This window comes from Dermacentor albipictus, unplaced genomic scaffold (assembly GCF_038994185.2).
Source record: "Dermacentor albipictus isolate Rhodes 1998 colony unplaced genomic scaffold, USDA_Dalb.pri_finalv2 scaffold_17, whole genome shotgun sequence".
Taxonomy (NCBI): Eukaryota; Metazoa; Arthropoda; class Arachnida; order Ixodida; family Ixodidae; genus Dermacentor; species Dermacentor albipictus.
In genome coordinates, this window is record NW_027225571.1 from 7,762,298 (window position 1) to 7,786,729 (window position 24,432).

The 24,432-nt window shown below is 47.4% G+C and overlaps 1 pseudogene; it reads right to left on the reverse strand.

Moving 5' to 3' along the window:
- LOC139052054 (regulator of chromosome condensation-like) overlaps window positions 1–24,432 on the reverse strand; it is a 50,590-nt pseudogene that overhangs the window by 11,930 nt on the left and 14,228 nt on the right.

Consider the following 24,432-nt stretch of genomic DNA (forward strand, 5'->3'; position numbering starts at 1 on the left):
CCACTGTATTACATGTGGTGGCACCCCGATCTTTAAAAAGTGCGAAATAATTGACAAATATAGAAAAGTGTGTGTGGGAAATCTGAGGTATGTTGCATATTCAAAAGTGGTGATGCGTTCGTCAGCTCTGCGTCCGTCATGCTCTCAACAAAAGAAATTGATTAGTATCTTCGTGGATGACGCTTATCCTTTTTTCCTGTTCTTTATGTCCCCTTCATGATGTATTTATATGCTGCTTCTGCAAATAAAGCATTTCGTTGCTAGTCAGCGCTTTGTCCTGTGCTCTTTACTCGCTGATCCTGTGTTGCACTGTTCCAGTTTTTATTCTAAATGCACAAAAATTTACACCAAATATGCAAATGTAACAATAGCTGGTATTGCAGTGCATCAGCATGACAGTTATATAGCCCACAGCAATGGAGATGTACGTTTAGGTAATTAGAACAATATACAGGGCTGGGCATTTTCGTGAACACAGAATAGATGCTCACAATGGTAGCACATTGAGCTTGCTGCGAGATTATTGAATGATTTTATTGGTCTATGTGTTTGCCCCAAAGCGGTTCTCCAATGTTTTTGCAACAATAGTGAACAAAACGGTAGCCCTCACCTCGACTAACTACTTTGCCAGTTCCTCTAGTGATGCTTGAACATCTACAGAACAGTTGAGCATGTAATATACTTCCATTAGTTCGGTCTTTATGGCACTAAAGAAATTGACCGAATTATCACGCGGGCTGAATAAAAAATTTGCAGATAAAACAGACATTGGAATCGTTGAAACGAAGCTGTTAATGAAATTATAAATTTGCCCATTTCATTCCTTTGCCTTTGGCATGAAGCAAAGTCGCACATGTGTTCTTGCATTCCCTCACTACACTATGACAAGTTCTATATAGGCTCACATTTCTTAATTTGTTGCTCATTTTAAACATACTGGCCACTTAGCCAGACCCCAGTTTCGGGTACGTGCAATACAGTAAAACCTCGTTAATTAAGTTGAAGGGAGGGGGTCGTAATTGCTTCGTTATAACCATTAGTTCGTTCTAGCCACTATCCATTTCTAACCACAGTTAGCAAGGAAGAGAGAATGTACTCACCACCAAATCTCGCAACAACCCACCACGCGAAAAAGAAAACGGCCATCGCATGGAAAAAAACAAGCGAAAAAAAGATAGCAAGGAATCGCTACTTTATTCACGCTAAATGGCTCATCATTGATCGATCGACAGCACACTAGCTGGCGGCTCACTTCACAGAAAAAAAGTCCTTGATAGATTTTTGCCACATCTTCAGGCGAATGACGGCTTATGCAGCTGCAGCCGCTATTTCGAGTCCGTCCTCGCCGTCATTGCGAGAGCCTAAGAAGCGGCGCAGCAGGTCTACCACATCCAGCTTTTGTGCGGGAGTCGGTACGTCGAGTTCGCCAATATTAGGCTCCGGCCTGTGGTCGGCATTCGTTACTGTCGTCATTAGGCACCCCTGACAGCGCGCACAGAATTTCCGCCTCCGGTAGCGCTTCCGTCATCACCGCATCAGCATCGGCACTGACGTATGTGCAGAAGGTGTCACAGTCGGGCACAACAATGGTGTCAAGGAGAGCGTCCCACGGTGCTAGGACTTGCTCGCCCGCGGCACACTCATTGGCGGCAGCACAAATATCTTTTTTGTAACCACTTCTGCTGACGCCAAATGAGGCATGCCGGAAGCAATGGGCGTCTTGCGCTGGAGTTTGAGGTATAGTAGCGGCGCCTGGTGGCGGCGCGGGAAACGACATCTGGGTCGTACCAGCTTGGGTCGTATTGAGCTCTGGCTGTGGCGAAGCACGTTTCTAGGCTGAGTTTTGCGTCGATTCGCACTTTCTTCTGCCGTGTTGCGAGTGCGAAAAGGCTCGTCACTTCTCGCAGACCATGCCGACCACGCTGCGAGCTCGCCGCAGCCTATAGTTTAACGAAAACGGGCTCTCCGTGTGCCGTGGGACGTAATGCTGGGAGCAGACGGAATCGGTGACGCCGATCCGGAGAGACCTAGCCCAGCCTCGAAAAGGCGTCACCGTCATTACTTCTGCGTCGTGGCCTGCCATGAACAAGAAAGAAGGCCTGAATCCCAACATCAGATTCTACCGTTTTCCTTCAAGGCCTCACGAAGTGGACCGTCGGGCGCGCTGCATAGCTGCAGTTCGTCGCGCTGAGTAAGCGAAACTTCGCGCCATATGCTGACTGCTTCGCCTGTCTTGAAGCTTGCTTGATAATCTGCGTTCTAAATTTCGCTCTTTTGCACCTACAGTCCCGACAGCGCACCGACATAGCAGCAGGCATGGCTGGTAATTCACGATTCGAGACCCGGCCACAGCGACAATTGACAATTCGGCCGATGCGAAGTAGGTAAGTGACCAGGTGTGTGCAAATGACCACAAATGGCCGGGCTGATTCGGTGACAATTCACTACCCCACTATGAGCAGCACAGGTTAGAGAGTTAAATGTGCTCATACTTGACCTCAAGTCAGCATGTTGAGGCAGCGCAGCAAGGTAGTATTGATTACAGCAGATTGATGTTCGAGCGCTGTCATTAAAAGCTACGTCAAGCGAGCAGCGCACGAGCTCGCGCTGCAGCGCGATTCGCACGTGCGTGCGAGCTCATATGCATTGCATCAGTTATTACCAGTTACTAAAAGGGACAGATGGCCGCTACGACAACGCAGGCATAACTACTTGTTTAGCGGCATGCAGTCAACAAAGATTGCAGGAGGCCCGCCGTTTCGCGGCATGTCGAAAGACCGCTACCTTCGCGGCGCGTACGATCGTGTGCTCTAGCAGTTCCGTACACATGATGTCTGCTTATCGCTGCGGTGGATTCATTTATATCAAGCATTTCCTCGAGTTTGTGCGCCTGAATCTAGCAGCGTGCAAACCTAACCTGAAGTTCCACTTCGTACGCGACTCGCTTCACTTGCGATTGACACCGCGATAAAACTTCGTCGCCTAATTCTTGAACGGCATACAGGTATTCGGCACTGCATAATTTCTTGCCTTTACGCAGCGTGCCACCCCTGAAAAAATTTTCGGCACCGGATATTCGCTGAAGACCGTGATACAACACAACCGAAAGTGGCGGGTCCATATTGTAAACGTGCTTTCCGAAGCAGACGACCGAGCTTGGTACGACCCATTTTAGGACAGAGGGCGCTTTTTAGCACCTTTTTCGCAGCGCCCCCTGGGCAATGCAAGAGCCCCATTGGCGATCGTGCCAAGCAGCCTGTAGCATCTCGATCGCCATGTGCAAGTCAATCGTGGACTTGCGCTTCATGCTCATATTGAGCAGAATCCGGTCAATCACACGCTTGCGATAGCCCAATTTAAAGTTCATGATAATGCTTTGGTCGAGGGGTTGCACAGGTGCAGTGCAGTTTGGCGGCAAGAAGCACCGCTCGATGTTTTTGAGCACAGCGGCAGTGTGGTGGGCTGCGCAGTTGTCCAGTACGAGGCATATCTTCCGGTTCAGCTTGCCCAGCTGCACGTCCCACTCCCGCAGCCATTTGCGACAATTTATCTCATAATCCAAGCCTTACGGTTGGAGACGTAACTCACTTGGAGCTTTCGTTTGCCTTTGAAGCATCGTGGTGACGCACTTTTGCCGACCACGAAGGTAGGCACAAAGCAACACAGTTACGTGGACCTTGCTCTGCTTACCACCCTGGCAGCGTTCACCTTTGAGGGCCAAGGTTTCTTGCGGCAGCATCAGGTAGAACAGGGCTGTCTTATCCGCATTAAACAAATCCTGGGCACCGTATTTTTCTAGCAGCAGTCCAACGCTTGTCTCCACCCACGCCACTGCAGCTTCGCAATTGACAGACTGCGTTTCCCCACTGACAGCCCTGCCGACTATGTCGTGGTACTCCTTGAAACACTGCAACCAGCCGACACTCGCCACAAAATCATCGTGCCCCATGATGCACGCAAAGTCCCTCACTTTGCACTGCAACAGTGCCCCGCTCACAGGAGTGCAGCTTGCTCTTGCGTCCAAAAATCACTTGAAGACCACCTTCTGTACAGCTTCGAAAGCGGGGGCTTGCAGCTTCTTTCTGTTGCCTTTTACACCATATGCGACAGCACTGGTGATGGCGTCTTTGCTGCTCAAAATCGTCGACAGCGTGCTCAACATTATGGCGAAATCTTCGGCCACGTTTTTTCTTCTTCACGCCGGACTCGACGGCTTTCAGCATAGCCACCTTCTGCTCGATTGATATTGTTTCGCGCTTCCGTTTGCCGTCGTCCATCTCCTTTCTGGTGGTGGGAACTCGCACAAACCAATCGATAGAAACACTGATATCGCTGATGCACAAGGAGACAACGACAAGCAACAACAAAACCACAGTCGGTGCCGCCCCACACACGCAGCGGAAGAGCGGGCCGGTCCACCAGTTATATTATTATACATATTTATATCATAATATAAACTGTCTGTGAGCCTCGGGCAATCTGTCTGGTGCGGAACATTTCGCACCAGCCCCCGCAAACGGAGCACAGCTTGACGCAGCTGCCTCGCTTATCGGGAGGTTGCGGGAGACAGAGCGTAGGCGCATAGGAACATTGCGCAGCAAAGAGATTTTTATTTATTTGTTTATTACATACTGCCAGCCTGGATATGTACACCACTCCTGCTTTAGGCAGGAGTGGTGTACGTAACAATACAGTATATAGGAATACAATGTACATTTGGTCGAGCAAGTACGGCATTAGAAGAACCGACATAAGACATACAAAACGAAGTACAAACAATGTGCCCCGACAATGTGAAGCATCGTTAGCTATTGCGGAATGCACTCAAGAAAGAAGACACCGTCGAACACGAACAGTCAACCACATTGGCAGGTGGGTTATTCCATGTGTGAATTGTGCTCGGGAAAAATGAGGCTTTGAACACATTTCTTCTGCACAAGAACTCGCTCACCTTTATTGAATGAAAAGAACGGGTTTGTCGCTGGGTAATTGAATGAACATATGCATTTCTGTTTATTCCAAGTTGGTTACGGTAAATTAAGAACATTTTTAGTCTTTCGTGGTGTAGTCTTACCTGCAGGGTCGCTAAATTGGCTGCTTGCAAAAGGGCTTATGGGGATTTTTTCCAACTATAGCAATTGTATATGAACCTGACGCATTTGCGTTGGACATTCACAAGTTTGGTAATATTGCAATGTGTGTGGATCCCAAACAATCGCTGCATATTCTAGAAGTGATGTAATCAAAGTTTTGTACGCGAGCAGTCTAATTTCTGTAGAGGATTTACTAAGGGTTCTTAAATATCCAAGTTGTTTCATTGCCTTACTTACAGTGTACGTTATGTGGTCATTCCATTTCAGATATGATGTAATTATGACTCCTAATTATTTGTATTTTGTAGCCTGAGATAAGGTGTTATCGATGGTGTAGTGGAACTTCAAAGGATTAACTTTGCATGTCAGTCATAGCTACTGTTTATTTATAATTAATGCCCATTTGCCAAGTTGAACACCAGGCCTGACTTTTACGTGAAGACATATTTATTAATTCCTGATCGTCGTGGCACAAAATCTCATGGTAATGCATACAATCATCGGCAAACAGACGTATTTTAACTGATATATTGGCAGCAATATCGTTTATAAAAACCAATAAAAGTAATGGTCCCAGGACGGAGCCCTGAGAAACACCGGACTCTATAGGGGCAGGGTCCGAACCGATTCAATCAATATATACTGTTTGATACCTGAATGATATGTATGCTGGTAGCCATGCGAGCAATATATCATATTTCAGAATAGGTTTAAGTTTCAAAAGCAGTTTTTGGTGGCACACTCTATCAAAAGCTTTCTCGAATTCCAGAAATGTCATGTCTATTTGATTACCCCTATCTTATGCTGCTGCGAGGTCATGGACAATTTCTAATAACTGCGTTACCGTGGAATGTTTGTGACGGAAACCATGCTGTCAGCTATCAATAATGCAGTTTTCCTCAACAAAAGTGGAAATATGTGCAAAGATAATGTACTCGAGTATCTTTGCACATGTACATAATAAGGAAATAGGCCTGTAGGAAGAGACAAGAGGCGGGTCGTCGGTTTTCGGTATCGGTGCGATTTTAGCATGTTTCCAGTCGTTCGGAAGTTGAGCACGGGGCAATGATTTGTCAAATATCAAGCATAAGTACTTTGCGCACCATTCAGTTTAACGGAAGAGAAAAGAAGCAGGAATGCCGTCAATTCCCAGCGAATTTGTGACATATAGATTGAGCAGAAGTGTCAGTACACCCTCTTCACTAATAGATAGTTTATTTAATGCAGGAATTCCGTCAAAAGCATTGAATAATGGTATTACATCATCCCTGGTGAACACGGAACAGAAGTAAAGGTTTAATGCATCCGCTACATCCTTTCGATCTGTTATGGCAACACCATTTATGATAAGGTTCGAAACTGATTGCTTCTCTGGTGAAAAGTGATGTCAAAATTTTGCCGGTGACGTAAGAAGAAACTCTTTTAAACGTACACATTGATAGTGGTCTTTACTTTTTTGATAGCATTCTTGAGAAGCAGTCGCAGTTCAGATAACTGGCGTGTGCCCTCAAGGGAAGGGCGTTGTAGAAACCATTTCCTTGCTTTTTTGACTTTATGGCCTGCACTGGCTATTTCTTGAGTCATCCAAGGCTCGCAAGTATGTTTTACAACCTTATTGTGTGGAATGAAACATTTTGTGCAGCGCATAACTAAATCTTTGAAGAGCAGCCATGACGTATCAACAGATGTACCATTACATTCATTATGGGAAGCAAAGAAGAGATTGAATTGTCCAATGCATCGAGTACATCCACAGCATCGAGTACATTTTTGTCACTGGCGCGACAAAAATCGAGTACAAAGGTCTCCGCCTGTTCCAGTTTTAAAACTTTCTTCAATTCCATGATAAAGGACACTATTTAGTGGTCTGAAATTCCTTCAAAAATTTGCACGCTCGTATTCATACTAATAACTTTGTCATTAACGAGGAATAAATCTTAAGTTGACGTACTTCCACCGTGAACACGAGTGGGCAGTTTCACTGATTGCGGTAAATTGTGTAGCAGAACTATGTCAACAAAAGGCTCCACAGTAGGAGAGGGCGTATTTGGGAACTCATTAGCCCAATGAACATTTGGAAAATTAAAATCACCTGCCAACAAAATGCTACAAGATTGGTTCCTATATTCGCATGGAAATTCATTCAAGCTTTCAAAAAATGCAGGGCTGCAGTTTGGAGGGTGATAAAATCCCGCAATTAGAAGATGAAAATCTTCAAGAACAACCTTTACAACAATGCGTTCCATTCCAACAAGGTCAGGTTGTCTGGACACATTCAAGCACTCCTTAAAAAGTACGGCTATGCCACCACCTCGGGAATTTCTGTCGTTACGGTTAATTCCATACCCTGCTGGAGTGATTTCGACATCGTTGATACCTCGATGTCACCAAGTTTCAGTAATAATTATGACCTGTGGGTTATGGACCATAAGAATACTTTTCAGATCTGCTGTTTTGTTAATTATACTACGTGCGTTCACGTTGAAACAAGAAAATGTACTTTCAACAGGAGAGTCGAGTCACATTGTCTTCTCAGACGCAAGTGAATGTGCAACGACAGCCACTATTTTCCTTTGGGTACTGTCCCACTGAAACATTTCTTTGTCGATGCGAACTTTGTCGTATATCAATTTGATCTTTCCTCCCTGCCTTTGAATGTCAGCCGTATTGTCCCACAAGTATTTTCTTAGTTGCCTCGTGGCTCCCGAAAAGTCTTCACCAACAGAGATTTTCTTTTTTTAACTTGAAACAGTTTTGAAGAACGTTCACTTTTTCACGGTCATCAACAGGCTTAAGAATTACTGGTCTTGGTTTGTGTGGTTTCTTGCTGCCAATTCTGTGTATCCTTTTTACGGACGATACCTGTACGCCTAGTGTAGTTTTGAACAAGCCATCAACCACATCTTCCATAATTGACGTAGACGTTTCATCGCGGCGCTCAGGAACGCCAAACACAATTAGGTTGTTTCTCCTACTCCTGTTTTGAATGCCGACTAACCTTCTTTCCATAGTTTTAATTGTTCTTTCCATATCGGCGATTTCCGTTCCTACCTCCTTTACTATTGCTGCTGATTCCTCCACCTGCTTAAGCTTTGCCTCGATTGCGTCCAATCTTTCCTGCATACTCTTCTGACCACCCAGAAGTTGCAATAGCAGCTCCTCAGTGTTCGGCCCGGGATTATTCTCGACAACACCACAGAGCGTCAGCAATGAAACCAAAATATCCTGTACATACAGGTACACCGCACAGGCACTTTTGGAGCACGCCAGCAGGACGAGGCAACGGTTGCTAGTTTTTACTGGGGAAGAATTATTACTGACGTGCGCAAAAAGCAGGAACGGGTTTGACATGGTGTTGACCGGTGGCCCGCTGACATGCCCACTGAAGTGATCAGCGTACGACGAGCTTCTTATAAGGTCGTGGCCGTGGAACTTGGGGGCGGTGCCGCCCAAGCGTCGACGTAATGCAGCAGTCTTGGCGCGCAGACTCCATAAAGTCTGGCAGTGGTCGCATGTGTTGCTCCATCGGGTGTGCGTGCCGGTCCAGTCAAGCTGAGTACAATCTGCGCAAGAGATGGCAGCGACTGACTGATGCTGCTAGCAAGCCATGTGAAGGTAGCTTTGTGTTTTGGCCTGGGAAGCGCGCACCATGATCCGCTGATACTGAGCCGGCGCTTCGGCAACTGGAGAACACCGCGCGGTCGCCGCCACGGAGGAGGAGGGGGGGAAGGGGTACACACAGTGGTGAATGGCGGCGGCTATGTGTTTCGGCTTGGGCAGCAGCACATCGGGGTCAGCCGCCACCGAGCTGGCGCTCTGATTGCCGCCGCACATGGGTGGAATTGGAGGAAGAGTGAAGAGAGCAAGGCACATGCCGTGTGCGAGAGATGGCACCAGGAGGTCGCGCAGCTACAGCAGCGTGCTGGCCCCGGCTACGCAGCTGGTTATGGAGAGGCACGACGGCACCTCGAAATCCAGAAACGGGCGCTAAAGAGCTGCGCTCTAAAGAAATGGTTCCTTATACTCATTGCGAGGAAATTTCAGCTTCGTGAAAACAAGGTTTTCAATACATGGGCATCCATGGGAATTTCAAGGCGAATCACGACAGCTTCGTTTTATAAATTAGTTTGTTATATCCAATTTTGTTATAACGAGGTTTTACTGTAGTATGGAAACCATAATTATCAATCGTCTGCAGCTTCAATCTCGAAGACCTAGCTCGCATTAGAGCGTGTTGCAAATGGGTCCCAAGCCCCAAGGGTAGCGTTGGCCTGGCGGCCTGGGGCACAGCTGGAAGCATTCGAAGGTCCTGGCAAAGGATGAGTCGACTGCTAACAGAACAACTTGTTTATTCTAGCATCGCAAAAGAGCGGCCGGTCTGGTCGACCAAAGTGGAGAAATGGGAGACCACGTTACTCGACTGACTAAATCGAAGCTTCTCTTGGCGTCCGGGGGCAGCTGCTTTTATACTCTCGGAGTCGAGGGCAAAAATTAACGCCTCGGAAGAGGTGCACGTGACGGCGGCGCACGGAACACCTCGCGACAAGTCTCCGCCGGGCCGGCGCTGGTCAGACATCCTCGCTTCACAGTTGGGGAGCTCCTCTCCCCGACTGCCGCGCTTTGACAAGCGTGGGCACTAACATGCACACACACGCACACGCGAAGACACGTGGCATTGAAGCATGCCTGGACGCGCTTAGCAGGAGGTGTCGGGGCAGCGCTGAACTGGCCAAAATGTCCGCCGCTGTGAACGAAGCCTCGGCGTCCGTTGCATCCGCGCCGGCTATACCGCACGTCGGAAGCGAAACGTAACAGACCACCCCGCCGGGAGAAGGAGATCCCGATGGTCAGGGGGCTGCATGCGCTGTCCGGAGGGATGTCGCTCGATGATGCTCATAACCGAAGTCGGTCGTCCCTCGGCGTTTCTTGAGCGCAGCGCACCGAGAAGGCCTCGTTCTCACGTTCAGGTTCACACAGGACACTGCAATGTGACTTCGGGAGAGTTGCCTTTTTTTCTCGTACCCAGCAAGCGTTATAACTACGCCGAAACTCAATCACTCAGTCAGCAAGCACGACACAACCCTCACTAAGCCATGCCAGGCTCTTTCCCCTTTTATACTACTGCCTAGTTCCTGACAGTAGTCTAGCAGCACCCAGAACGCGTCCACAAATTGGAAAATTGCACTAGAAAGCGCGTCATGACTTTTAAACACTAAACAAAATCAATATGTTAAAATCCTGCCTCAGGAAGAAAAACATCAGTAACAAACAACTTTGAGGCTGATTCCTACGTTAGGGGCCTCGACTTAAGCCATCGACGTTACCGTTGAGACTCCCCTTTTTGTAACTCTCCTCAAAAGAATATTGTTGCAAAGTGAGGCTCCAGCGCCGGAGGCGGCCATTTTTGGAAGAGATTGTTTGCAGCCATTGGAGAGGGCAGTGATCCGTCTCAATGATAAACCTCGAGCCGGCTAGGTAGCATGACAATTTCTGAACGGCCCACATGAGACGCGCACACTCTTTCTCGGTGGCGCTGTACGCCTGCTCACGACTGGTCAGCTTACGACTAGCATACAGGACGGGGTGTTCCACTTCTTCATTTTCCATTTGGCACCGCCCACGCCTAGCTCACTAGCATCGCACTGAACAACGAACCCTTTTGTGTAGTCTGGTGATCGCAGCACAGGCTGGCTTGTTAGGGCGCTCTTTAGGGCGCTAGAAGCTCTTTCCCTTGTCTCGTCTCAGACGACCGTTTGGGGCTCTGTTTTTCTTAGAGCATCCGCCAGGGAAGCCGCGACATCAGAGTACCTGGGGATGTACCTCTGATAGTAGCCGGCGACACCTAAAAACGACCGAATATCGGTCTTCGTGCGCGGTTGCGGGAAGTCTCGTACAGCGGCCACCTTTACTTCAGAGGGGCGGCGACGACCCCGTCCAATCGCGTGACCGAGGTAGACAACCTCGGCCTGTGCTAACTGGCACTTGAGAGCCTTGACTGTCAAGCCCGCTTCGCGCAGGCGGGTTAGCACTGCCTGTAAGCGTGCCATATGCTCAGACCAGGATGCGGAGAATATCGCTACGTCGTCTAAATACGGTAAACCGAAGTCTTCCTGTCCCCGCAACACTTTGTCCATGAGGCTTGAAAAGCAGTATGGCGCGTTCTTCAAACCAAAACTCAAAACTTTAGGACGGAATGTTCCCATTGGTGAAATGAACGCCGCATACCTACTAGCCTCCTCTGTAAGTGGAGCCTGCCAATAACCGCTGACAAGATCTAGGGTGGAAATAAACTGAGCGCTACTAACTTTCTCAAGGCGCTCCTGGATGTTAGGGATCGGATAAATTTGATCCTTAGTGATGGAATTAAGCCTGCGGTAGTCGACGCAAGGACGAGGTTCCTTGCCCGGAACCTCAACTAAGATCAAAGGGGAGGTACAATCACTCTCACCCGCCTCAAAAATACCAAGCCGTAGCATTTTCTTTACCTCAGCCTCCACAATATTGCGCTGGCGGGGTGGCACCCGGTACGCCTTGGATCGAACTAGCTCTGGGGAGGTAAGTTCTATTTCATGAGTAAGGACAGAAGTCCTACCAGGCCTCTCAGAGAACTGACCTTGAAACTCTTGTAAGAGCAGGTGTAGTTCGGTTTTCTGCTCAGGCGACAGCGATGCTTTACTGATTAAGTCACTAATGACTTGATCGGTGTCTTCCCTGTTCGTCACTGAGCAAGTCCCGGAAGCTCGACCGGATGCTCTTCGGGAACGTTTACCATCATACACACCACTGCTTCCCGTTCTCTATAGGGTTTGAGCAGATTGCAGTGGTAAAGTTGCTGTGCTTTCCGTTTTCCTGGCAGACTCACCACGTAGTTAACGTCCGACAGTTTTTGTACAACCCGTGCTAGGCTCTCCCACTGCATGTCGAGTTTGTTTTTTAGCGACGTGCGCAATATAATTACCTCATCGCCCACCTCAAAAAGACGGGCCCTGGCTGTCCGATCAAATAAACTTTGGCCCTCTGCTGGGCCTTTTCCATTGCTTGACCTGACAACTCCTGTGCCGTTCTTAGGCGTTCGAGGAGCCTAAGCACGTACTCCATCACGACTGGGTCGTCGTCCCTGCCTTGGCGTGAGTCTCGAAGCATGCGAAGCGGAGACGGCAGCGAGCGACCGTACACCCGCTCAGCTGGCGAAAACCACGTAGCCGCATGCGGCGCGGTCCTTAATGCAAACATCACCCCTGGCAGACACAGCTCCCAGTCAGTTTGTTGTTCAAAACACAATGCTCTCAACACGCGCTCCATGACGGAGTGGAGCTTCTCAACAGAATTCGACTGTGGGTGGTACACTGAGCTGTGTAACAGCTTTACCCCACACCCTTCGAGAAAGGCTGTCGTCAAAGCGCTAGTAAACACTTTGCCCTGATCTGACTGGATTTCCGCAGGAAAACCAACTCGCGCAAATATGGACAGTAGTGCCTTGACTATCTCAACTGAGCTGAGTTCTTTAAGCGGCACTGCTTCAGGGAACGTTGTCGCTGGGCAGATCACAGTCAAAATGTGTCCGTACCCCGTGGTTGTTACCGGCAGAGGTCCAGCTGTATCAATAACGAGCGGTCTAAAGGGCTCCGTAATGATAGGCACCAACTTCAACGGCGCCCTCGATTTGTCCCCTGGTTTGCCCACCCGCTGACAGGTGTCACATGTCCTCACAACGTGTTCTGCGTCACGAAAACACTCTGGCCAATAGTACTCTTGCAAGAGACGGTACTTAGTCTTCTTAACTCCTAGGTGTCCGGACCACGAACCTCCATGCGACAAGCGCAACAGATCCTGACGGTAGCACTGAGGCACGATCAGCTGATCGAACTCCACTCCCCTGTGGTCTAGATACTTCCGGTACATGGCCCCACTTCTTTCCACAAAACGAGCATTTTTCTTGGCAATACCTTCCTTGACATTGCAGCGCATGTTTTCTAGGCTGCCATCCTTTTTTTACTCGGCTATCAAAGCCGACCGGCTGACATTTAGCAACCTATTAAGTCCATCTGACGTAGGCGCGATGAGCAAATCTGCAGATGGCTCTTCTAACTTTCCCGTGTCGGGCATTTCCTCTCCAGTATCTGGTGCCTTCAACGCTACAGGCTCAATTTTACTCAGTTCGGACGTGCTCTGAATATCAGCTTGCTGCTCCTCCGACCCTTTCTTATTGTTCGACAACGTCGGCCCTGCAACTACCACCTTTGCAGCGAGCTCCCGAACTCTCGATGTGGTTAAGGCCTGAACGCTAGCCTCACCAAACAAAAGCCCCTTCTCGTGCAGGAGGTGATCGGACCTGTTCGAAAATAGGTACGGGTACTGGGGGGGCGCAGCATAGATGACACTGCGGCCTCCGTCTCAAGTGCTCCGAAAACTCCTTCAATAAGCACTTTGGTACGGGCAGAAACACGCTATGAGCTTCCACGGCTTGCTTGATCTATGCGTACTCGCCCGTGAACATATCGGTTTTTACGTAAGAGGGGTGAACTACATCCATTGTAGCTGCGGAATCACGAAGCACTCGGCACTCTTTCCCGTTCACGAGGAGGTCTCGCATGTAAGGCTCGAGAAGCTTCATGTTCTCGTCAGTGCTGCGTAATGACAAAAACACGACTTTGGTTTTTGTTTCTGGACACTGCGCCGAAAAGGGACCCGGCTTCTGGCACGTAAAACAAACGCGCGCTTGCCTCGTCTCGAACCGCTTTCTGCGTTCGGCTTCGGCTGCCGCCGTCTCCTTACATTCGGTCGGACTGCTTTCACTCGCATCTGCACTACGTGTGTCCCCCCTTGCTCTCATGGGCGTGAACTTCGGCCTCTCAAACTTGGAGCCAAATTCATCCTTCTGACCGTCCTTAGCTCCGCGAGCCCGACGCGTCACAAACTCCTCGGCTAGCTCGGCGGCTTTAGCCACCGTGCTAACGTCTGGCCTATCCAAGACCCAGTACCGCACGTTCTCAGGTAATCGACTATAAAACTGTTCCAGCCCAAACCAGGCCAAAACACTGCAGAACTTTCTCGTGGTCACCAAACGCTTTCTCTTCTTTGAGCCACTCCTGCATGTTTGACATAAGCCTGTAGGCAAACTCTGTAAATGACTCACTTCTGCCTTTCTCATTTTCCCGAAACTTCCGACGGAACGCCTCTGCTGACAGCCTGTACTTTTTTAGCAGACTCGATTTCACTTTGTAGAAATCCTCTGCCTCCTCTCTCTTCAAGCGAGCGACTACGTCGGCCGCCTCGCCGGGTAACAAAGTGAGCAAGCGCTGTGGCCACGTATTCCCGAGAGACGCCCTGCTTCTCGCACGTTCGCTCAAAATTACCCAGGAACAAATCAATGTCCTCTCCCAGCTTAAACGGCTGCATCAGGTCAGTCATTTTGTACGATACTCGTTCTCCTGCACCGTGTGCCTGACTTCCATTACGAGCGCGTTCCATCTCTACCTCGAGACGCTTCATTTCCAAAGCGTGTTGACGGTCGCGCTCCTCTTTCTCTTTCTCTTTTTGCTCTTTACGTTCGCGCTCCTGTCTTTTTGCCGTCTCCCTCTCCTCAATGGTCTCAAGGCATTCCGACAGCTCGTCATCCTCAGCTTCTAACTCAAGAATAGCCCTTAGCAGTTGTGGTTTTCTGAGTTTGAGACATCCAGACCCAACTCTCTTGTAAGCTCCAGCAATTTCGTTTTGCGCAACGACTTCAAATCCATGGCTGCTCTGAATGCTGCTTTCTCTACTGCCTACTATTGTCTTGCCGCAAACTAACCCGCAGCAACGACAACCACAATTACCAGCTCCGTTTCTGACACTAACAAAAGCCTGGCAAAACTCAGAAGAAAGTTCCGCACTCACCAAACCTCGCAGCCAAGAATTCAGCGCAGTCGTTCTGCTACAGGCAACCAGTCATCACACAGGGCTCGTTGCACTGCTCCCGGATGGTCGTTGTGCTGCTCAGCATGCAGTCGACCGCATATCTTCGCTGCTGGCCTGCGTTGTCTTGATCCCATCGCTGGCAACCAGTTGTTGCAAATGGGTCGCAAGCCCCAATGGTAGCGTTGGCCTGGCGGCCTGGGGCACAGCTGGAAGCATCCGAAGGTCCTGGAAAAGGATGAGTCGACTGGTAACAGAACAACTTGTTTATTCTAGCATCGCAAAAGCGCGGCCGGTCAGGTCGACCGAAGTAGAGAAACGGGAGACCACGTTACTCGACTGAATAAATCGAAGCTTCTCTTGGCGTCCGGGGGCGGCTGCTTTTATACTCTCGGAGTCGGGGGCAAGAAGGAACGGCTCGGAAGAGGCGCACGTGACGGCGGCGCACGGAACACGTTGCGACAAGTCTCCGCCGGGCCGGCGCCGGTCATACCTCCTCGCTTCACAGTTGGGGAGCTCCTCACCCCGGTTGCCGCGCGTTCACAGCGGCGGACATTTTGGCAATTCAGCTAGAGGCGCTGAACTGGCCAAAATGTCCGCCGCTGTGAACGAAGCTCGGCGTCCGTTGCATCCGCGCCGGCTATACGGCACGTCGGAGGCGAAACGTAACAGGCGATATGTACCTCCCGCTTCTTGGTTGTAGGCATGTAACAATGTACCACCCACTTCTCGTATCGAATTAACCGATAAATCTAATCAGATGGAGTCGAATTAACAAAAGTGTACAGTAACATTTTCAGGGTGTCTACCAAGTTGACATTGCCAAATTCCCTGAGTTTTCCAGGTTTTCCCTGAGCACCTTTGCGAAATTTCCTGAATGAGCCTGAACTTTGTTTTATGTCAAGACGGGCTGACACCATACTGCCCGATGCTGTCATTCTCTAGCAAGCATGTTGAAAAAAACGATTTAATCCAGTTAAACTAGTAAGGAGCCATATCTATTTTATTCAGAAAGAAAACACAAAGACTGCGATAGTAAAAAGCACAGCGGAAAAAGTGGTAAAACCTATTCCGAATCGAGTCGAACGTTTTCAAATACGAATGAAAAGGAGATGCATACAGAGAAGTAAATATTTTAGAATATGAGCTATTTCTATCAACTGATAGCAAGCTCATCGGTATGAGGCCTGCACTTTGTCACAACCAAGATTCTCCCTCAGCAGCCAGGATGTCAACTTAAACTGGCCTGACATACTCTCGGCCTGTACACAATATCTCAGTGTTGGGTTTCACTGCTTTAAAGAGTTTATTTTGGTTTGGATGAGGGACACCCGCATCTCGACGTCAGCCAACACTTTTTTTTTTCTTTTTTTGAGCTCAAGCTCCTTCAAAGAAGCGGCGGCCCGCTTCCGTTCTCGTTAATTCCTCAGTGCGTCGGTCCTTTCTGTTCTCATCTTTCCGCCACGCATTAGCCCTATGGATCATCTGAATCATTCTCTTGGTCAGTTCTACAGTCAACGTCCGATTTTTCGGTCTCCCTAGGGGCTGCGAAAACATCCGAAAAATCGGGCAGTCCGAAAAAAATACATGCATATCTTTAACTGCCCTTAACTCTTTTACCACGTATGTTAAAATCGATCCCAGGTGATCAATACTTTAGATCACCGATTTCGACATGTTGGAGCTGTTTTATCGACTTAAGAGGAAGCTTTAGCTCGGGCCCAACTCCGACGCGGCCTATTCAAATACATGTAAAAACGCAATAACGTTTTTCTGAGACAACCCCTGGACCGATTTTGATGAAATCTGTTGCATTTGAGAGAGTTAGGTAAATTCTAGTGACTGTTGGAAGCAGAATTTTGATTTAGGGCTTGAATTTTGTTAGAAAGATTTTCGAAAATTCAGAAGTTTGAAAAAAATAGAAGCATGAAGTTTACAAACTAATAGCTCTGCGTGAAGAACAGATATCGCGGTTCTGTAAACGGCATCCATTAGATCATTCAAAGCGGACAAATATTATATGTCATTTTACATCTTACGTGAATTTGTTACATTGTTTACGAGGGTTCTGCAAAAGTTGTAAATACATATTAATACATTTTTTGAGGTTCATGTATAAGATGTCAAATTTGTCCGCTTTAGATGTGCTATCAGATACAATTCACAGAATTGCGATATAATTTTTTCTTATTGAGTTACAGAGCTGTAAACTTGATAGTTTCGTTTTCTGAAAATTTGCAATTTTCGTCAAATTTTATAAAAAATTGACGACCTAACTAAAAAATTCGAAACCAACAGTCACTAGATTTTTAGTTTTTCTTTTAAATGCAGCAAGCCCAGTCAAATTTGGCGCAGTGGTTGCCGAGAAAAACGAATTCTCCTTTTACATGTATTTAAATAGGAGCACCCGAGCTAAAGCTTCCTCTTAAGGCCATCCAGTAAGTTAGTACAGGCACTGAACATTCAGAATCAGTTAAAATTTTCAAGCTCCCGAGATGTTGCGATTCTTGACAGACCTTCTTCCGAACGAATCCGCGTATGTTGTAGCGAAAAGAGGCGTGGCCGTCACCTTCTGCCACGACTGAGAAAAAATCATGTCGCTCACGATTACACTGCACTATCATCAAAATTTTGTAATCAAATGACTCCCAGTAAGTAAAGAAATAAATTATATAGCTGGCTTTGCCATCCTACAGTGCTGAGCGGTGATAATTAACCATACAATGTCGCCAGCTGTTCACTAGTGAGCTTTGGTTTGAAGTCCGAGTCGTTTTATTTCACCAAAGTGTATTTCTGAAGGTTCGCCGCATGTCTAGCATGTGGACCTGGCATTTTCAACCACTTTCCAAAAGTATCGGTTTCGCTTTTCGTAAAATCCAAGGAAGGGGCACTGCTGGTGTCACTGCGAAGTTATTGAAAGTGGCTCCCATGACGTCATCCCACGCGGCTGCCTCGCGAGAAAAGCGTTGTGCTCGAAACTATGCTGCACCCGCACTGCAATTTAGTAATAAGGACTGGAGTTATGATTCCGAAGCAAAGGAGATTCAAGCTCTGATGGCGACGATGTTTTGAGTCAGCATGGGACATCTGCAGTTGTTCACCGGCAAGTTTCCGTTACTGCCTTGAGCGGTCTCCTTTCTTGTGTGCACTTATCTGCCGATCTTTCCACACGACCTGAGAGCTCTCCTGATTATCATCAGGGTGTATACTCCGCTTGTTTATGATGTGCTGCCATCGGTAGCAAAGATACTTCCGTTCACGCCAAGAAGGCCGCCCATAGCACATCTCGGCCCAGCACCGCAGATCAGCGCAAGACATCTTGCAACGGCGTGGGATTTCTTTCTACTCTTCTTCTCTGCAGAAGTGATAATGACAATCTGCAAAAATGCAAGTAGATATGCTCGGATGCACAATCTTGTAGTTGCCCAGCTAGGCTGAGAGCAATAGCTCCTGGAAAAGGCGCATGACTCTAGGTGAACTGGTGAAGTACGTTCCCTGGACTTCTTATCGGACCATCCTCAGAAGATGCCGAAAAGACGGAACTGCAAAATGTGTTTCGAGAACCGCAAAGATGACATTTTGTGGGAAAAGTGCGGAGTGCACCTATGCTTCACAAGATCCAGGAACTGGTTCACCACATGGCATGAGCAATGAACTGGTCTTAGTTTCTTTTTTGTATCCGAAGAACGACGGTGTACTGAGCATTTATTTTTTCAGACACTATTCCCGATTTATTTATCTTTGAAATGTATATTCGGAATTTTCTTTGATATTATAATGTTTTAGCAGATATAGTTTTTTAGTGTTTTTTATCAACTGGTGGCGAAATTGGCACTGTCTAGAACTTTTGTGTTACCTAGAAATTTTTTTGTTTGGCAACGTATGTTTTTGGAAAGAGAATTTTATTATTCACAACAGACTATGCTGCAATATGTGCTGGAATATAATTTGTAGTGCTAAACATTTTTTTCCCGAGACCTATAAAAAACTACTATTTTCTTGCGGTAACGAAAGAATTAAGGGCTCAAATTGCCACAGACACGTCCGAAAAAGCTCTTAAGGCCTGCCAGTGAACTTATTAGGCATCTTGGTGCTCGTACTGTGACAGGAGACGGGGGTGCACGCGTGTATAAGTAAGGAAACATACTGTGTCTCGTGACAATTGCCCCTTCACAGGCTTGTTATTCTTCACCGCTGAACATTCGTGTAATGAGGCAAAGCTAACTTTCTGAGACTGGCATTACGCAAGGCGTTGTGCTTTGCGAGCTTCGAAGCCAATCGCGAGGATTACAAAGGCTGAGTCGGTGCCATTGCTGGCAGCGGCGAATTCTTTCAGTGAAAAACACGGCAACGCACGGCAAGAAGCTAGCGAACGTAGAAACAACTAGGGCTAACGTTGCGCGGTGGTGGCTGCGGCTGCCAGCGGATCTGCGTGCGAGAGCACCCGTTCGAGGCGGCGAGATAATCAAAAATGGTGGCAGTGGTGGCTTTGATGAATGCCATTTACGACCTGCAGCCAGGGCAATACGCATCGACTCTATGGAGCACGGGCGGTGCCGCGAAGCTGTGCGAATTATCGGGCATGTCCGAAAAATTGGGCGTCTGGAAAATCGGTCGTTAACTACTCTGGCAATACCTCGTGCCGATGACACGGTGTCAATGACGATTCGTAGCGATTCCTCTATTACTGGAGCCAGCATATAAACGACTTTCGTTCTCTTTCAATAAAATTACAGCTAATATTTCCTGACGGAAGCACAAATTCCCTGAGTATTTCCAGATTATTCAAATTCCCTGTGAATTCCCGGTTCTCCCGGTTGGTAGGCACCCTGGTTTTAAAGTGAGCTTGGGTAATGAAAGTGGCATGCCATTGTCAACAACTTGCACAAGAACTTCTGTTGCCAACTTATATTGCCAATGGGGCTTGCTCAGCCAGTAGCCAATGCTGTGAACATTGTTTCGCTATTAAATTAAATTAAATCGAATATTAATGAAAGTCCACAATGCAACAGTGAGCTTTTGTTGTGAAAATGGCACACCGATGTTGCCAACCGGCAAAAAATGTCATCCTGCAGCCATCTTGCAATGACTATGGCAACTACAATGGCTCTGATGCCAATGACATGAATACGATTTTGGTACTGCATTTAAATTGGTATACTATGAAGTTCAGGCAATTTGCGAACCCTCCTTTTTGTGTAAAATGGGCTGCACTCCAGAAGTGGGTAAATATGGCCCACGAGAAATAAACCTTGCCTGCACAATGTTGGAGACAACAAGCTTTGGCTCCTGTTCGGCCTTGCCCTCCGTGACAAGGCCCATCTGTCCTCGGGAATCTCTGAAGTTACCCCACAGGAAGACTTTTCCAGAGACGGTGAGCGCGGCTGAGTGGGAGTCACCCGCTGTCAGTTGCGCAACTGGCTCTGGGAGCTCCACGGTTCCTGGTGTCGTCTCGGTGCCATCCAGGCTTGATGTCTGGCGTCCTAGCGCGCCCTCATCGTTGCACCCAAACGACCACACCTGTGTCAAATGGGGAAGAAGCCAGTGGTCGCATTATTTAAGGATTCTTTTCGTGTTAGATATTTCTTGCATTTCCTCACCAACTCGGACGCTGCTCGGATGGCGTGCTTCGAGCGTGCCACCTCAGCATTGACGTGGAAGCCAGTAAGAAAATGTGAAAACAATTCTTACATAATATGGCCCCAGTGTACTGAAAGCTGCCTCTGTTCTTCAATTATCATGCATAGTCATCTATTTTTTAAACCTTACAGCTCTATGCATGTAATTTAGTAAGGGCAGGTTCCTGGATTAGTACAAGAAAGAGGAGCAAAAAAGTAGATTAATACAAAAATCGGGAAGGAAAGGAAACTATGGTGCAAGCTAAAGAAACGGGCTCAAGCAATGTCACACGGCAGTGAACACAAGGTTTCAATGCAAGGGTGCCCTTTATAACGGTTTTTACTTGAGCATCATTCGCCAACATTCAGACGAGTACTTCTCTTGTGCCTTTTTGTACATTTCTCATCTGCTTTCACTAAGGAACTGCAGAAATGCTTTGCAAACGAGTAGAAAAGGCAATGTACGTGTTTATATGGAATTTATTTTTCACGTGTGTGTATACATTTTTGTTTTTGATTGCTGCCTAATTGAGGCACCGAGTGCCCGAGTTTCTAACAGCAGCACAGTCTACGCACGCTGCCTTGCCGGGCCTGAACTGTCACGAACCTCCACCTCAAGCGCATCCACATGTGGAAGCAAGCTGTTGACTGATGACCATGCGCCTCGGCAGATTACACTACGCAAGGAGAAAAGTCGGCCAGGTACAGAAGGGGAGCAGAGGGAGAGAGCGAGGAAGGGAACTGAATGCCCAGTATCCACATTTGACAAGTTCTGCCAAGCAAATTGTGGAGTTGGCACTGCTGTCTATCTTATTCTGTGGTCAGCTCACACAAAAGGAAAACACTGACTCAATCTATATTGTTCGCCATTATGTTTGAGGAACCCTGCTATATGTGCATTACGCCAAAAGACAATTTAGCTGCAGATAAAATTTTAACTAATGGTATCCATGAAAAAATCCTATCAAAGATGATCGCATTCAAAAGGCTTCTCTTGCACAAGGGCTTGTCCAGATTTCACAGCACTCTGGAGCCCACTCCCTCTTGACAGGAAATGACACTAATGAGATGGACCGTAACAGCACTGACCAATCACTGACAGATCTGGTGCAACAGCACTTCGCATAGTGCAGACCTTGGTTTCATTAAGGTACATTATGAAATGTGCCACATTCCACACTATGTGATAATTTGGGCTACTTGGAAGAGCGTTTTTGGATATGGCTAGAAAAGACAATATACATAAGTGCTAACTGGTAAATGTGATGTCTAGTCATAGTGAAAGACTATATATATGCGGTCATCACCAAGTGAACAAGAGCATGACACGTTTACACATTACAGTCAAGACAGAGGTAAACCTTGATATAGTGAAGCTCGTAAAAGCAACACTACCTCGTTATGCCGAAATTTCATTATGCAGTCGAAACCTACGGTAACGAAATCCCGAGGCAACAAAACATTTTTGAATTCCCAGCGTCAATGATGTCAATGCGTTTCATATCTCACGACACCTAAATTTTGTTCGACAGCAAAGCCGCATTAACCAAATCTTCTGAAATGACAGTCCTCATTATCTACTCAACGTAACACTAACAAAGTCGAAAAGCTTCACAAATGCATTGGTTGTGCCCTTGAATTGCATAAACTACAGGCACAGCGTGCTAGCGGGGCCGCCACCATTTTTGTTTAAAAAAGAAGAACCGTGCATGGCTCCGTCTGGCAACAGCGATGATGGTGGTTCATCCTATGCAACGGGTGCATGCTGTGCAGTGTCCAGACTAGAAATGTAATACGATTTTAAAAAATGCAAACAAAACAAAGCGGAGGTGTCCTCGCAGCGGGCCCATTTATATCGTATTGGCCATCATGGCATAGGGTAATGCGAATTTATAACTAAACGCAATCTGCATCCACACATGAAGACGCCAATGTCCCTTTGTGGGGCTTTATGTACAACACACATGATTGTGTGTACAGTTGATGCTAGGGTGCATGAGCTGCGTGTGTGGAGATCGAACCATCTGCTTTGCCAGCCTGCCAAAATGCCGTCTCCATCTTGTAGCGTCAAAATTTTTTCCACTTTTTGGAACTGCAAGATAAAGCTGCAATTATCGCCAAGGTTGAAAAAGGCAGGAAGATGATGAGTATCACTGAGTGGAATTGCGAAAAACAAGCCCTTCATTCTCGGTGTGCTCGGACATGGTGGAAGTGCAAATAACTAAATGGTGGCGGCTGCGGCGTTCCCAGATGTCGACAAGGCAGCTTTTGCTTGGTTCTGTGAACAGCGTGCCAACAAAGTGCGACCGTACGACAGACTGCTTCAACCGAAGGCGCTGAGCATTGCGTGCAAACTCTGGCATGATAATTTTAAGACAAGCGCTGGCTGTTTGAACCGTTTCAAGCTCGCCACGACCTAGCAGCCAAAGTCAGTTCCAGGGAGGCAGCAGCCGTCAACCCGGTGGCATTGTGGCATCTGACCAACAGAAGTACTGGACCAGTAGAAGCCCTCTGACATCTACAATGTGGACGGGTTTATTCTACGAGATTCTTCTATTGAGTTCATCTGTGCGGATGAAGACGCTGTGCACAAAGAGATTACTGACAAGGCCATCATAAGTAACATGCGTGAAGCTAACGACGCAGAGGATGACCAAGAACTAAAGCATCAAGACGAATTTGCAAGATGTGCAAAACACTTTCGATACAGTTTGTTCCGTCTTTCAGCAAGCACAATGACAACATGGCAATGGACTACTTTTTGTAGTGTGAAGGCGCAGCTGCCAAGTTGCTGCTAAGTGAGACTAGGCAAAGTAAGCTTACCGACTTTTGGTAATATATTTCTTTTTCAAGCCCTTTCCATGTTTTTACTGTGTCATTCACACACCAAGGAAATTCCAGCGAAAGACAAATTTTTCGCATTCCCTGGCAATTTCGCTATTGGGGGTTTCGACTGTATGGAAATTCAACCTTTTATGCAAAGAGGTAATGTCACAGACGGATTTTACACCAACAGGGCGGTGAAATGTTTCGAATTATTAGGAAAAAAAATTCAATGAGAACAGGATGTTTTGTTGAAATTGAGAGTTGGCAAATAAAGATGGTTTAATGCCTTGTCAACAGTATCTTCACATCAGTGGTACAAGTTGAAACCTGCGATGCTTTTGCATCTGCTTCGTCGCCGCATCTGATTGTGTCGCCTGCAGTGGGATGACACTATCATGAACGAGCAAGGAGAGAGGAGAAAAGTTTTGTCTGTCTCTCACTTTAATGTGTCTCTGAAATTAGATTAGGCGACCTCTAGCATTAAACCTGCGGGAAGACAGCACACATGAAGCCTTGGCCATCTTAACCTTGTGTATTACGTACACATTACATATAAGTATGGGTGTGCAAGTCGCATCTGCGCTCCTATGGGCTGACATCCATGTGCCACCACGGCCACACAAGGAGAGGACGCACATGCTCGCAAGTGTTAATTATGCATCCATGGAGCATATGTACGTTTGCTAAAGAAAACAATAAGAAAGGAAGTTTCTGTATCTTGAATGATGTGCAAATGCGTCGTGCCCTACTACGGCGTTCCACGGACAATTCCCCTACAAAAGATTTACGCAATTATCTCACAAGGTTCCTGCGGTCCAGCCACAGTTCAGGCTCTTAATCTTCTTCCACATAAGCTCCACTAACCAACTGAAACATTTCTGCTAACATGTTCTGCACTTGGTGAAACTTGTGCAGATTAAGCTATCCTTCACTATGCTCTTCCTCCATTCCGTCAAGTTGAGCACAGTGCCCCCTTTGGCTGATGAACACCCTAGGCT